General features: G+C 40.7%; 1 long non-coding RNA gene across 1 annotated transcript in view; it reads left to right on the forward strand.

Annotated features, from left to right (window-relative positions):
• Positions 1–240: 240 nt before the first annotated feature.
• Positions 241–12,057, forward strand: part of LOC307182632 — a 38,647-nt gene continuing 26,830 nt past the window's right edge. Inside the window, exons 1-2 of the long non-coding RNA XR_013827222.1 lie at positions 241–375; positions 612–5,003. This is a non-coding gene — a long non-coding RNA (uncharacterized lncRNA). The remainder of the gene's footprint in view (positions 376–611; positions 5,004–12,057) is intronic.

Consider the following 12,057-nt stretch of genomic DNA (forward strand, 5'->3'; position numbering starts at 1 on the left):
CGGGGGACAGACTGACCAGGGGAAAAGCAAAGGAACAGAAATGGAAAGTGAGAAGGAGGAAGGGAAGCCCGGCAGTGCGGGCGCAGAGGATCCAGGCTTGGCCTCAGCTCCCCTCGTGTTGCTTCGTTTCCCTACCTCGTGTTGGTGTTGACACGTGTTGACAGATATCTCTGGGCCTGTCCAGTTTCCCTGGGGGGACCAGGGCATGTGTTCTCTGCGGGCCAGACCAGCCCGAGCAGACATTCAGGAGATGCGGGGGAGCCGCTGAGGGGCAGAGGTCTGCTAACTTGATGCGTCCCCGCTCTGCTGACCGTCAGGAGGACGAGGACCGCGTTGGGACCCGCACTTCGGCGGAGCCCGGGACGGAGCAGTGAGGTGAGCGCCATGTGCGGCCAGAGCTGCCCCCTCCCTGCATTCCGGTGGGACTTTTTCCGAGGGACTGGATGCACCCACGCGTCTTGTCAAGTCACCCTTGGTGGTCCCTGAGCCCTGTCCATGCTCCCTGAACCTGGGGGGCAAGGGGCAGCATTGCTGTGCATCCCATTCCTCAGCCTCCCGTGAGAGGGCAGAGGCCACCTGTCCTGACCACTGTCCAACGGGCTTTCCCACAGGTCAGGCAGCATCAAAAGCATCCGAAGCTGAGAGCCAGGGGGTGAATCCTCAAAGACAGACGCTCTCCTCGCGGAGCAAAGCTCCTAGCCACCAAGGGGGCAGCACGGCTTTCAGGTCAGCGTCACCTGGACAATGGCTGCAGGGTGTCACCGGCTGGGGTTCCTGGAGGTAGGAGTGGGCTGTGAGGTGAGTTGGCCGGTCTTGACGGGTCTTAGGGATGCTTTTGGTTAAGGTTAAACCATTGGTCGTTAGCGGGCAGTTACACCTGGACGGGCAATGGCACACTGATTATGCTGCCTCTTGGCAACAGCTCCAGTGAGGGTTGAACCGGATCCTCACCAGCCTGCTAAGGCTGGGGTGGCGGACATGTTTGTAAAGGGCCAGGTGGCTTCTGTCTGAACCACTCAAGTCCTGATGTTGTGACCCAGGTGCAGCCCTCAGATCTATGGGAAAGGATCTGGTCCAACAGAACTGTATTTAAGAACACAGAAACGTAAACTTCATATCATTCTCCCATCATGAAATATTATTCTGTGGATTTTTTCCAAGTGTAAATGCTACTTTTAGCTTGTGGGCCCTACAAAAATAGATAGTAGCTGGATTTGGCCAGATTTGGGGTTGTAGTTTGCTGATTCCTGTTGTAAGACACACAAGTAATAAGGCAAACTTTTGAGAATTAACTTCTGATTCTGGTTTTTCTTTCAAAAGCAATAAGTTTCTGAGTCTGATAGTTTGGGCTTTAAATGTTTTGATTTTCCAACTTATGTCTCTTTCACTTATTCAGTCAATAAACATTTGAACACCAACCATGGGTTGTTGCTGGGTTGAAGTCGGGGAGGAGCCCACCCTCCTCCGAGTCTGTGTCCAGCAGGGACAGCAAGGCCTGAGCCAGAGACTGAGGGTCAGTCTTGGCTCTGCCAACACAGGGGATCACATAAGCTTTCCCGTCTTTACAAAGAAGGGTGAGACTAGATGGTCTTGATCCTGTTTCCCTTACACACGCTGTTCTTCAGACTAATCCTCTAACCAAAATACGGTGATGAAGCCTCGTCTCACCATCAAGCAGCTGGTGCTCCTCGGAACTAACCTGCTTCAGCCGGGGCTGCACAGGGAGGAAGGGACTCGTGTGTTTCTCACAGTAGAGCCAGGGTGAACTGGTCACGTGCCTCAGGGTGTCTGGGGGCGTCATCCGTGCCGATACGCCCTGTCGGCAAGTAATATCAGAGCGGCCCCTCCCGCCTCCCTTCGTGGTATAGGAGTTAGGGCGCCTGGTATCCTGCACTGAACAACAGGGAAGTCCCCAAAATGTCAGGATTCTTCTTAAACAGCCAAGTTCAGAATTTTATATCTCAGTGCCTGATTGATAATCTATCAGCAGAGGCTAACACTTTGCTCTTAGTTTCTAACTCTATCAAATGTTTCAGGATATAAGGAGAAACATTTGAGAAGCTGTTTACAGAGACCCCATGGTCCTTTGTAATGTGAACAGTTAAAGCCTCCATTTGGTCTGCTTAAAATTCAAGTCAAATATGCAAGTTTTCACATGTTAAATGTTTTGTTTAGTCATGCGAGAGGGTGGTCTGTGGAGGACAATTTGCTGCAGGAAGGTCCTTCTCCCCATGGGTACCTCTCCGCTTTTCCAGCCTGTCCTTCGTCCAGACATCTCTGCTACATAATCCTCGATTCACTCAGCCGTGGGCTTCCGTGGATCCTTGAGGTTCAGGGAACAAGGACAATAAGTCAGTTTAATGGCTGTAAGGAGCTCCTACTATGTTTAAAGCACTTAATGAGGATAAGGGAGGAGGTTCCAGGAGGCATGAGATCATCAGGGACAACAGTCTAGTTATGGAAAATGAAACTAGAAAGCACGAGTGGGCAGGCGCAGTGTGTGTGAAGGTGTCCAGACCTCTCCAGTTAGACACAATGCAGTTAGACAAGAGGAAAAAAGAGAAAAATATCACTGTTACCTGCCATCACCACCTCACCATTTACAGCCTGGGCTGTTAGGAAAACCCAAATCGTCATTTTGAAAAAAAGGTAACATTTTGAATAGGTAATCCAGTCACATGGTCCAAATATGGAAACTACAGGAAGAGGTTCAGTCTTGTCCTGGCACCCCCCCCTCCACACAGTCCATGACAGGTGGCCATGTATACTCGTTTCTGGTGTATCATTTCTGTGTTTCTTTATGTGAATACATGTCAGTTATGAATACATATCCTATCATCCCTTGGTTCTAACCCAAAGGTAGTCTGCCATACACTCTGCTCTGTAATGTTGGCGCCAAGAGCTGCTGTTTTCTAAAAAGTGTCACAGCGTTCCATCTTCCCTAATTCCATTCCTGTCAGTGGACACTTAGCCTTTTCCAATCAACTTTTGTTATGACAAAAACAGTTGATTTTACATGTAGGCAAGCGTATCTGATGGGTAGATTTCTGGACATAGGATTGATGAGTCATCGGGTAAATGCATCTGTAACTTTGACGGATGTTGCCAGAGAGCCCCATAGTGGTTTCACTTTGATTTTTCACTTTCACCAGCAACTCTTCAAGACAGAAATTATCGATTTAATTAGCATTTATCTCATTATAAGTAAGTTTGAATGTTTTAAAAATATCTTAAAGGCTACTTGTATTTCTCTTTCTGTGGACTGTTTGTTCATGTCCCTTGAACTACTAACTTGTCAGGAAATATTGTGAAATTTTTAAAAGGAAAAAAAAAAATTATTGGAAGTCCTGTCTAACTCACCTATCCAGGTTCTCTGCCTTTTACTGTCCTTGAGCTACTTTACAATCTGTAAATTGTGGAAGACTGATAATAATACTGATTATTCTTGTCCATAGAAACGCAGATTGTGTCCCTGTAGACAGACCTGTTTCGCATCTATTTGTAAATTCACTTCAGAATTCCTTGTTTTCTGTATCTGTGGCGCTCCTGGAATCCTCCTGTGAACCCGTTGTAAAATCTTTGATACGTGTTTATATCGGCACGGGAGTCGTGACTGTTCCTCTTTGCCATTGTCCTGGACACACTTTTTCCTCTTGATTGCTGTGAGTTCTGTTAGTTGGGGAGATTGGCCCTTTGTGATGAGTTGAGTTTTTTTTTCCCTCTTTGTGTCCCTTTTTTTTAATTCACTTTTTTGGCCACACTGAACTTTCTTATGTTTTTGTGGTTGAATTTATCCACCTTGTGTGGCTTTGGAGTTTGTTGTGCTTGAGCACATGACGCTTTCAGTCCATGTTACTTCTCCTGCTTAGTTGGTTTTTTCCACGAGGCTCACTCGTCTTAGGCTCCAGACTTTCTGGAGCCTAAGACGAGTGAGGGCCTGGAGATAGTCATTCTGATAAGTGTATGTTGCTACCGATCAGGCACTTTCCTTGCACTTCTTAAGATTACAAGACCAGAAAAGATTCCGCTTTGCATTCCAATTGTGCATAAACTTATTTACTTTAAAAAAAAATCTCATCTCTTATTGTATGCTCTCAAATAGAATTCCAGAGGAACCAGCCGCTTTCTGGGAGACCAGAGGAATGTGTATAGCATCAAGATACTATGCCATTTCTGCGGATAAAAGGAACCAGTCCTAATTACTACATCAGACCTGAGGGAAAGGACTGATTTGCAAAGAAAAGTTCGGTATGGGGCGTGAGCTGGATGCTTAAAAAAAGAAAAAAAAAATGCATGTGGACAGGTAGGCGCTTGGAGCCATCTGGTACTCCCAGAGCTGCAGGAAGGGTTTTAGAGACAGAGGTAAAGGATGCAAAGACAGACTTGGGGGGAAAGGTAGCTTCCACACGGATAAGGGACCTGAAACGGCAGGTCTCACCGACAGCTGCTCTCCCAAGGGGCGCGGTTAGCACAAAAGGCGGTGAGACGTAACTTGTACGTGGACCTTCTGCCAGGTAAACTTCCCCTCCCGCCTTTCCACTCTTCCCTCATCCTTTTTTCTGAGCCCTTCTTAATTATGTATTTTCTCTGTTCAGACCCAGGCTCAGGGCAGCCAGGATAAGGACCAAGAGCAGAGCAGATGCAGCTCTCGGCCCAAAGGCCGGGTGAGGAGCACCCCACGCAGGCCCAGGTGAGGAGTCCCCCGCCAGTGTGGGGGACATGTCACAGCCAGTCTCCAAGAAGGTGCCTGGGTCTGGGGAGGCCCTCTGGGATTCTCGGGCAGTGCCTAAGACCATTCCTTATGCTTCTGAAAAACTTACTGCAAACTCTTGTAAAATCCAGAATAAAATGCTTGGAAGTGATTTATTTACAAGAAGAGCTCCCACTCGCTGGCCTAAAGAGCAACAGCGGAAAGAAACTGAACACAAGTCGCAGGATTTAAACTGGAGACACACAAATGGAGAAGGTGTGCTCCATGGCATGTCTTCACTCTCCAGCAGCAGGTACTCGGTGGCTGGAATTACTAAAAGGTTGTAAGAATTATAGCTTGATCTTTCTTAATCTTTATGATCCTCTTTAAAATGAATTAGAAAAGAGTAGATTGTCATTCCTTTTTTTTTTTTAAACAAAGAATGTGTAATAATTTGTTTTGTTTAAACCTAATCTTGCCTACTACCTGAGACCTCACTCACTGAACAGACCTGGTTCAAAGGAAAGCTTGGTCTAAACTGATGATAGAATTGGTCCTCTCAGGTCATGTGCAGTCTCTCGTGGACAAGAACACTGGGTCTCTGAGCTAACTTCCCGTCTCCTGCTCTTCCCCTCAAGAGTTTTTAGAGTAGGGGGAGAAGTGTGTCTTCTGCAGGTGGATAAAGGTGAGGGGTCTTTGGATCCATGCAGTGACCTTTGTCTTCTGATCTCTCAATGACATGCCTTGCTGCCTGGTTTCTGGATGTCCCCTTGGCCTTCAGAGTTGAAATTTTGAGCTTCAGGAACTCAGGGTCTGTTACTGGGGCATTGCTCCCTATCTACCATGACTGACACTACTCGGATGTCTCTGACGTCTGACTGCCTTTTGTTACTCATTCGGTTATTGATGGACATTTGTGTTGCTTACATGTTTTAGCTATTGTTGAATAATGCTGCTATGAACATAGGTGTACAAATATCTCTTCAAGACACTGCTTTCAGTTCTTTTGGGTTTATACCCAGAGAGGAATTGCTGGGTCATATGAAAATTCTGTTTTTAATTTTTAGGGGGAACCACCATACTGTTTTCCACAGTGGCTGCACCATTTTACATTCCCACCAACAGTGCACAAGAGTTCTGATTTCTTCACATCCTTACCAACACTTATTTTCTGTTTTGTTTTGTTTTGATAGTAGCCATTCTAATAGATGTAAGGTTGTATCTCATAGGTTTGATTTGCATTTCCCCAGTAACTAGTGATGCTGAACATCTTTTCATGGGATTATTGACAGTCTGTAGCTCTTCATTGGAGATATGTCTGTTCAAGTCCTTTGCCCACTTTTGAATTGTTGGTTTGTTTTGAGTTTTAGGAGTTCTCTGTGTACTCTGGATATAAATCCCTTATCAGATACATGGTTTGCAGATATATTCTCCCATTCTGTGGGTTGCCTTCTGTAGATAGTGTCTTTCGATGCACAAAATTTTAAAATTTTCATGAAGCCAAGTTTTTCTACTTGTTTTTTTGGTTGCCTGTGCCTTTGGTGTCGTATTTAAGAAGTCATTGTCAAATCTAATATGGGAATTTTTGGCCCTATGTTTTCTTCTAAGAGTTTTATAGAGTTAGGGCTTATGTTGAGGTCTTTGATCCATTTTGAGGTATTTTTTGTATATGGTGTTGGCAAGGCTCCAACTTCATTCTTTTGCATGTGGATATCATTTTCTAGCACCATTTGTTGAAAAACCTGTCCTATCTGCATTGAATGCTCTTGACACCATTGTCAAAAACTATTTGAAACTATATGCTAAGGTTTATTACTGGGCTCTCTATGTGATTCCTATGTCAGTATTATGTCAGTAACATGTCATTTTGATTACTGTAGCTTTGTAGTAGGTTTTAAAATCAGGAAGTGCAAATCCTTCCACTTTAATTTTCTTTTTCAAGGTTGTTTTGGATATTTGAAGTCCTTTAAGATTTCATATGAATTTTAGGATGGGGTTTTCTTTTTGTGCAAAAACATCTTTGGAATTTGGATAGGTATTACTTTGGATCTGTAGATCACTTTGGGTATAATGAAAACTATAAAGCATTGCTGAAAGAAATTAAAGAAGATATAAGTAAAAGAAAATGCATCCTATGTTCATAGATTTGAAGACAATATTGCTACTTTGTTGATGCTCTTGTTGTTAGTAAACTAGGAGCAGAGGATAATTTCTTCAACTTGATAAAGAACATCTACAAAAAACCTACAGCTGAAATCATACTTCATGGTGAGAAACTCAAAGCTTCCCCACTAAGATTAGGCACAATGCAGAGACATTCCCCTCTCACCACTCCTTTTCAACATTGTACTGGAAGTACTTGCTAATGCAACAACGCAAGAAAAGGTAATAAAAGATACGTAGATTAGGAAGGAATACATAAAACTGCTTTGTTTGTAGATGACATGATTGTCTATGGAGAAAATCCAAAAGAATCAATGAAACAACTCCTGGGCCTAATAAGTGACTACAGCAAGGTTGCAGGATACAAGGTTGACATACAAAAGCCAATCATTTGGGCTTCCCTGGTGGCACAGTGGTTGAGAGTCCACCTGCCAATGCAGGGGACGCGGGTTCGTGCCCCGGTCCAGGAAGATCCCACGTGCCACGGAGCGGCTGGACCCGTGAGCCATGGACGCTGAGCCTGCGTGTCCAGAGCCTGTGCTCCGCAACGGGAGAGGCCATAACAGTAAGAGGCCCGCATACTGCAAAAAAAAAAAAAGCCAATCATTTTCCTATATACCAGTAATGAGCAAGTGGAATTTGAAATTAAAAGCACAATGCCCTTTACTTTAGCACTCCCAAAATGAAATACTTAGGTATAAATCTAAAATACATATAAAAACTACATGAGAACTACACAACTCCAATGAACAAAATCAAAGAATAAATGGAGAGCTATTCCTTATTCATGGGTAGGAAGACTTAATATTATCAAGATGTCAATTCCTCCTACCTTGACTCAATGCAATCCCAATAAGATCCCAGCAAATTATTTTGTAGATATTGACAAACTGATTCTAAAATTTATATGGAGAGTCATAAGACCCAGAATAGCCAACACAATATTGAAGGAGAAGAGCAAATTTGGAGGACTTATGCACCTTGACTTTAAGACTTACTACAAAGGCTTGGTAATCAAGACAGTGTGGTATTGGAGAAAGGATAGATAATAGATCAGTGGGACAGAGTAGAGAGGCAAGAAATAGGTCCTCATAAATATAGCCAACTGATCTTTTACAAAGGAACAAAAGCAATACAATGGAGCAAAGATAGTATCTTCAACAAATGGTGCTGAAATGACTAGACATCCACATGCAAAAATATGAATCTAGACACAGACCTTAACACCCTTCACTAAAATTAACTCAAAATGATCTTACACCAAAGTGTAAAACACAAAACTGTAAAACTCCTAAAAGGTAACATAGGGGAAGACATAGATGATCTTCAGTATGGTGATACCTTTTTAGATATAATATTAAAGGCATGGTCCATGAAAAAAATTGATAAACTGGACTTCATTAAAATTAAAAACTCCTCTGTGAAAGACGGTGTTAAGAGAATGAAATGACAAGCCACAGACTGGGAGAAAATATTTGCAAAAGACACATCTGATAAAGGACTCTCATCTAAAATATACAAAGAATTATTAAAAATCAACAATAAGAAAATGGACAACCCAAATAAAAAGAGGGCCAGTGGCCTGATTAGATATGCCACCAAAGTAGATATACAGATGGCAATTAAGCATATGAAAAGATGTTCCACATCATATTTCATCAGGAAAATGAAAATTAAAACAGCAATGGGATAACACTACACAACTTACTTAGAATGATCAAAAACCAAAGCACTGATAACACCAAATGCCAGCGAGGATGGGAAGCAACAAAAACTCTCTACGTTGCTGGTGGGAATGCAAAATGATGCAACCTTTGGAAGACAATTTGGTAGTTTCTTACGAAGTGAAACGTACTCTTACCATACAATCCAACAATCACATTCCTTGGTGTTTACCCAAAGGAAAACTTATGTCCATACAAACACCTCCACACAGATGTTTATAGCAGCTTGCTTCATAGTTGCCTTCAGTAGGTGAGCGGATAAATAAACTGAAGTATATCCAGACAGTGGAATATTATTCAGTGCTAAAGAAATAAGCTCTCAGATAACGAGAAGACATGGAAGAACCTTAAATGATAAATTACGAAGTAAAGAAGCCAATCAGAAAAAGCTAAATACTGTATGATTCCACCAATATGACATTCAGGAAAAGACAAATCTATGGAGACAATTTAAAGATTAGTGGTTACCAGGGATGGTGGTGGGGAGAGATGACTAGACAGACACAGAGGATTTTTAGGATAATGAAAACATTCTATATGATACTATGATGGATATATGTCATTACACATTTGTGCAAACCCTTAGAATGTACAACACCAAGAGTGAACTCTGATGTCAACTACGAACTTTAGGTGATTAATGTGTTCATGTAGGCTCATCCTTGGTAAAAAATTTAAAAAACTTCTGGTGAGTGATGTCTATAATGGGTGAGGCTGTGTATGTGTGGTGGAAGGGGACATATGGGAAATCTTGGTCCCTGCTTCTCAATTTTGTTGTAAAACTAAAACTGTTCTAAAAATATTTTTAAATGCAAAAAAAGCATTTTTTAAGATAGTTGGTTCAGTGGAATAAAAGTTCTTTGGCTAAAAGAATAAAGAAAAAAAGAGCTATGTGGTGAATATACAGAAACTCTTATGAAGTTATATTCCATAAATAATAGAATTCGGACCACAGTCTATAGTCAGATGTTGTACTATTATCATAATTGGTATTCAATAATTATTTTTGAACCACCAAAAAGAGCTAAACAAAAGATAATTTTAAAAAATTCTACATTGTAGAAGACTCGCACCTTTGCTCTCTCTCAATCAGCTTTCCTTGTTAAATTATAAATGTATTCTTTTTTAAAATTTATTTTTATTGAGATATAACATGGTATAAGTTTAAGGTGTGCAACATGTTGATTTAGTACATCTATATATTGCAATATGAGTACCATTGTAGTGTTAGCTAACACCTCTATCATATCACATAATTGTGGTGGAAATCAAGACCTAGTCTCTTAGCAGAAGTTTATAATATAGTATTGTTGTCTGTAATCACTATGTTGCGTACTAGTTTTCCAAAACTTATTTGCCTATTGGTTGCAAGTTTCTTCCCAATTCCCCCACCCCTCAGTCCCTGGTGACCACCATTCTACTGCCTGTTTTTATGAGTTTGGCTCTTTTAGATTCCACATTTAAATGAGATCATGCAGTATTTGTCTTTCTCTGTCTGACTTATCTCACTTAGCATAGTGACCGCAAGGTCCATCCATGTTGTCACAAATGTCAGCATTTCCTTCTTTCTCATGGCTAAATAATATTGCATTGTATATAAGTACCACAACTTCTTTATCCATCCATCCATCCACTGACAGACACCTAGGTAGTTTCCATATCTTGGCTGTTGTGAATACTGCAGTAAACATGGGAATGCATATATCTCTTTGATATCCTGTTTTCACTTCCTTTGGCTATATACCAGGAGTGGAATTGCTGGATCGGATGGTAGTTCTATTTTTAGTTTTGGGGGAACCTCCCTACTGTTTTCCATAGTAGCTAAACCAATTTACATTTCCAACAACAGTACATAAGTGTTCCCTTTCTCCACATCCTGGTCAACACTTATTTTCTGTGTCTTTTTGATGATGGCCATTCTAACGGTGTGAGGTGACATTTCATTGTGGTTTTGATTTGCATTTCCTGGTGACTGATGATGTTGAGCATGTTTTCATGTACCTGTTAGCCAGCCACCTGCATGTCTTTGAAAAAAAATTTTATTTGGTTCCTCTGCTCATTTTTAAATCAGATTGTTTGCTTTTATGTTATTGAGTTGTATGAGTTGTTTATATTTTGGATATTAAATCCTTATCCAATATGTGTTTTGCAAATATTTTTCCCTATTTCATAGTTTGCCTTTTCATTTTTTACTGGCTCTTTTGCTGTGCAGAAGCTTTTTAGTTTGATGTAGTCCCACTTGTTGAATTTTGCTTTTGTTGCTTGTGCATTTGGTGTCTTATCTAGAAAATCATTGCCAAGATTAATGTTAAGGAGTTTCTTTCCTATGTTTTCTTCTAGGAGTTTTATCATCAGGTCTCATGCTTACGTCTTTAATCCACTTCAAGTTAATTTATGTAAGTGGTGTAAGATAGGGGTCCAATTTCATTACTCTTTGGGTGGTTATTCAAGCTTTCCCAGCTCCATTTGTGGAAGAGACTGTCCTTTTCCCATTGAGTGTTCTTGGCTCTCTAGTCAAATATTGGTTGACCGTAAATTGGTTGACCATAAATTACAAATTTACTCTAACTTTGTAATATAGATTGAAATCAGGAAGTGTGATACCTCTGTCTTTGTTATTCTTTCTTACGATTGATTTGGCTATTAAGGGTCTTTGTGGTTCCAGACAAATTTTAGAATTGTTTTTTCTTTTTCTTTCTTTTTTCTTGTTGAATGAAAGATTCTTTAAATTCTATAATGCTTTACAGTTTTCAAAAGTTTTATACACATGATTTCATGTATCCCATAATAACCCTTTTTTCCCCCTTCGCTCTCCCTACTGGTAACCACCAGTTTGTTCTCTATATCTGTGAGTCTGCTTCAGTGTTGGCTATTGATTCAATCTCCTTACTTGTTACTAGTCTGTTCAGATTCTCTATTTATTCATGATTCAGTCTTGACAGGTTGTATGTTTCTAGGAATTTATCCACTTCTTCTGAGTTATCTGATTTACTGGTGTATAATTGTTTATGATAGTTTCATGATCCTTTGTATTTCTGTAGTACCAGTAACCTCTTCCCTTTCATTTTTGATTTTATTTATTTATGTATTCATTCTGTTTTTCTTGTTAGTCTCAATAAAGAGTTGTAGATTTTATCTTTTCAAAAAAACAGCTCTTAGTTTCATTGATTTTTTTTCTATTGTTTTTCTTGTCTCTATTTCATTTATTACAGCTCTTATCTTTATTTCCTTTCACTAAATTTGGGGTTCATTTTTCCTTCTTTTTCTAGTTCCTTGAGGTGTAAAGTTATGTTGTTTATTTGAGATCTTCCCATTTTCTTAATATATGCATTTATTGGTATAAAATTCCCTCTCAGAACTGCATTTGCAGCATCCCATAGGTTTTGGTATGTTTTGTTTCCATTTTCATTTGTTTTGCTGTATTTTCTCATTTCTCTTTTGATTTCTTCTCTGACCCATTGGTGATTCTGGAGTGTGTTA

This window comes from Stenella coeruleoalba (assembly GCF_951394435.1).
Source record: "Stenella coeruleoalba genome assembly, chromosome: 2".
In the NCBI taxonomy this organism is placed as follows: Eukaryota; Metazoa; Chordata; class Mammalia; order Artiodactyla; family Delphinidae; genus Stenella; species Stenella coeruleoalba.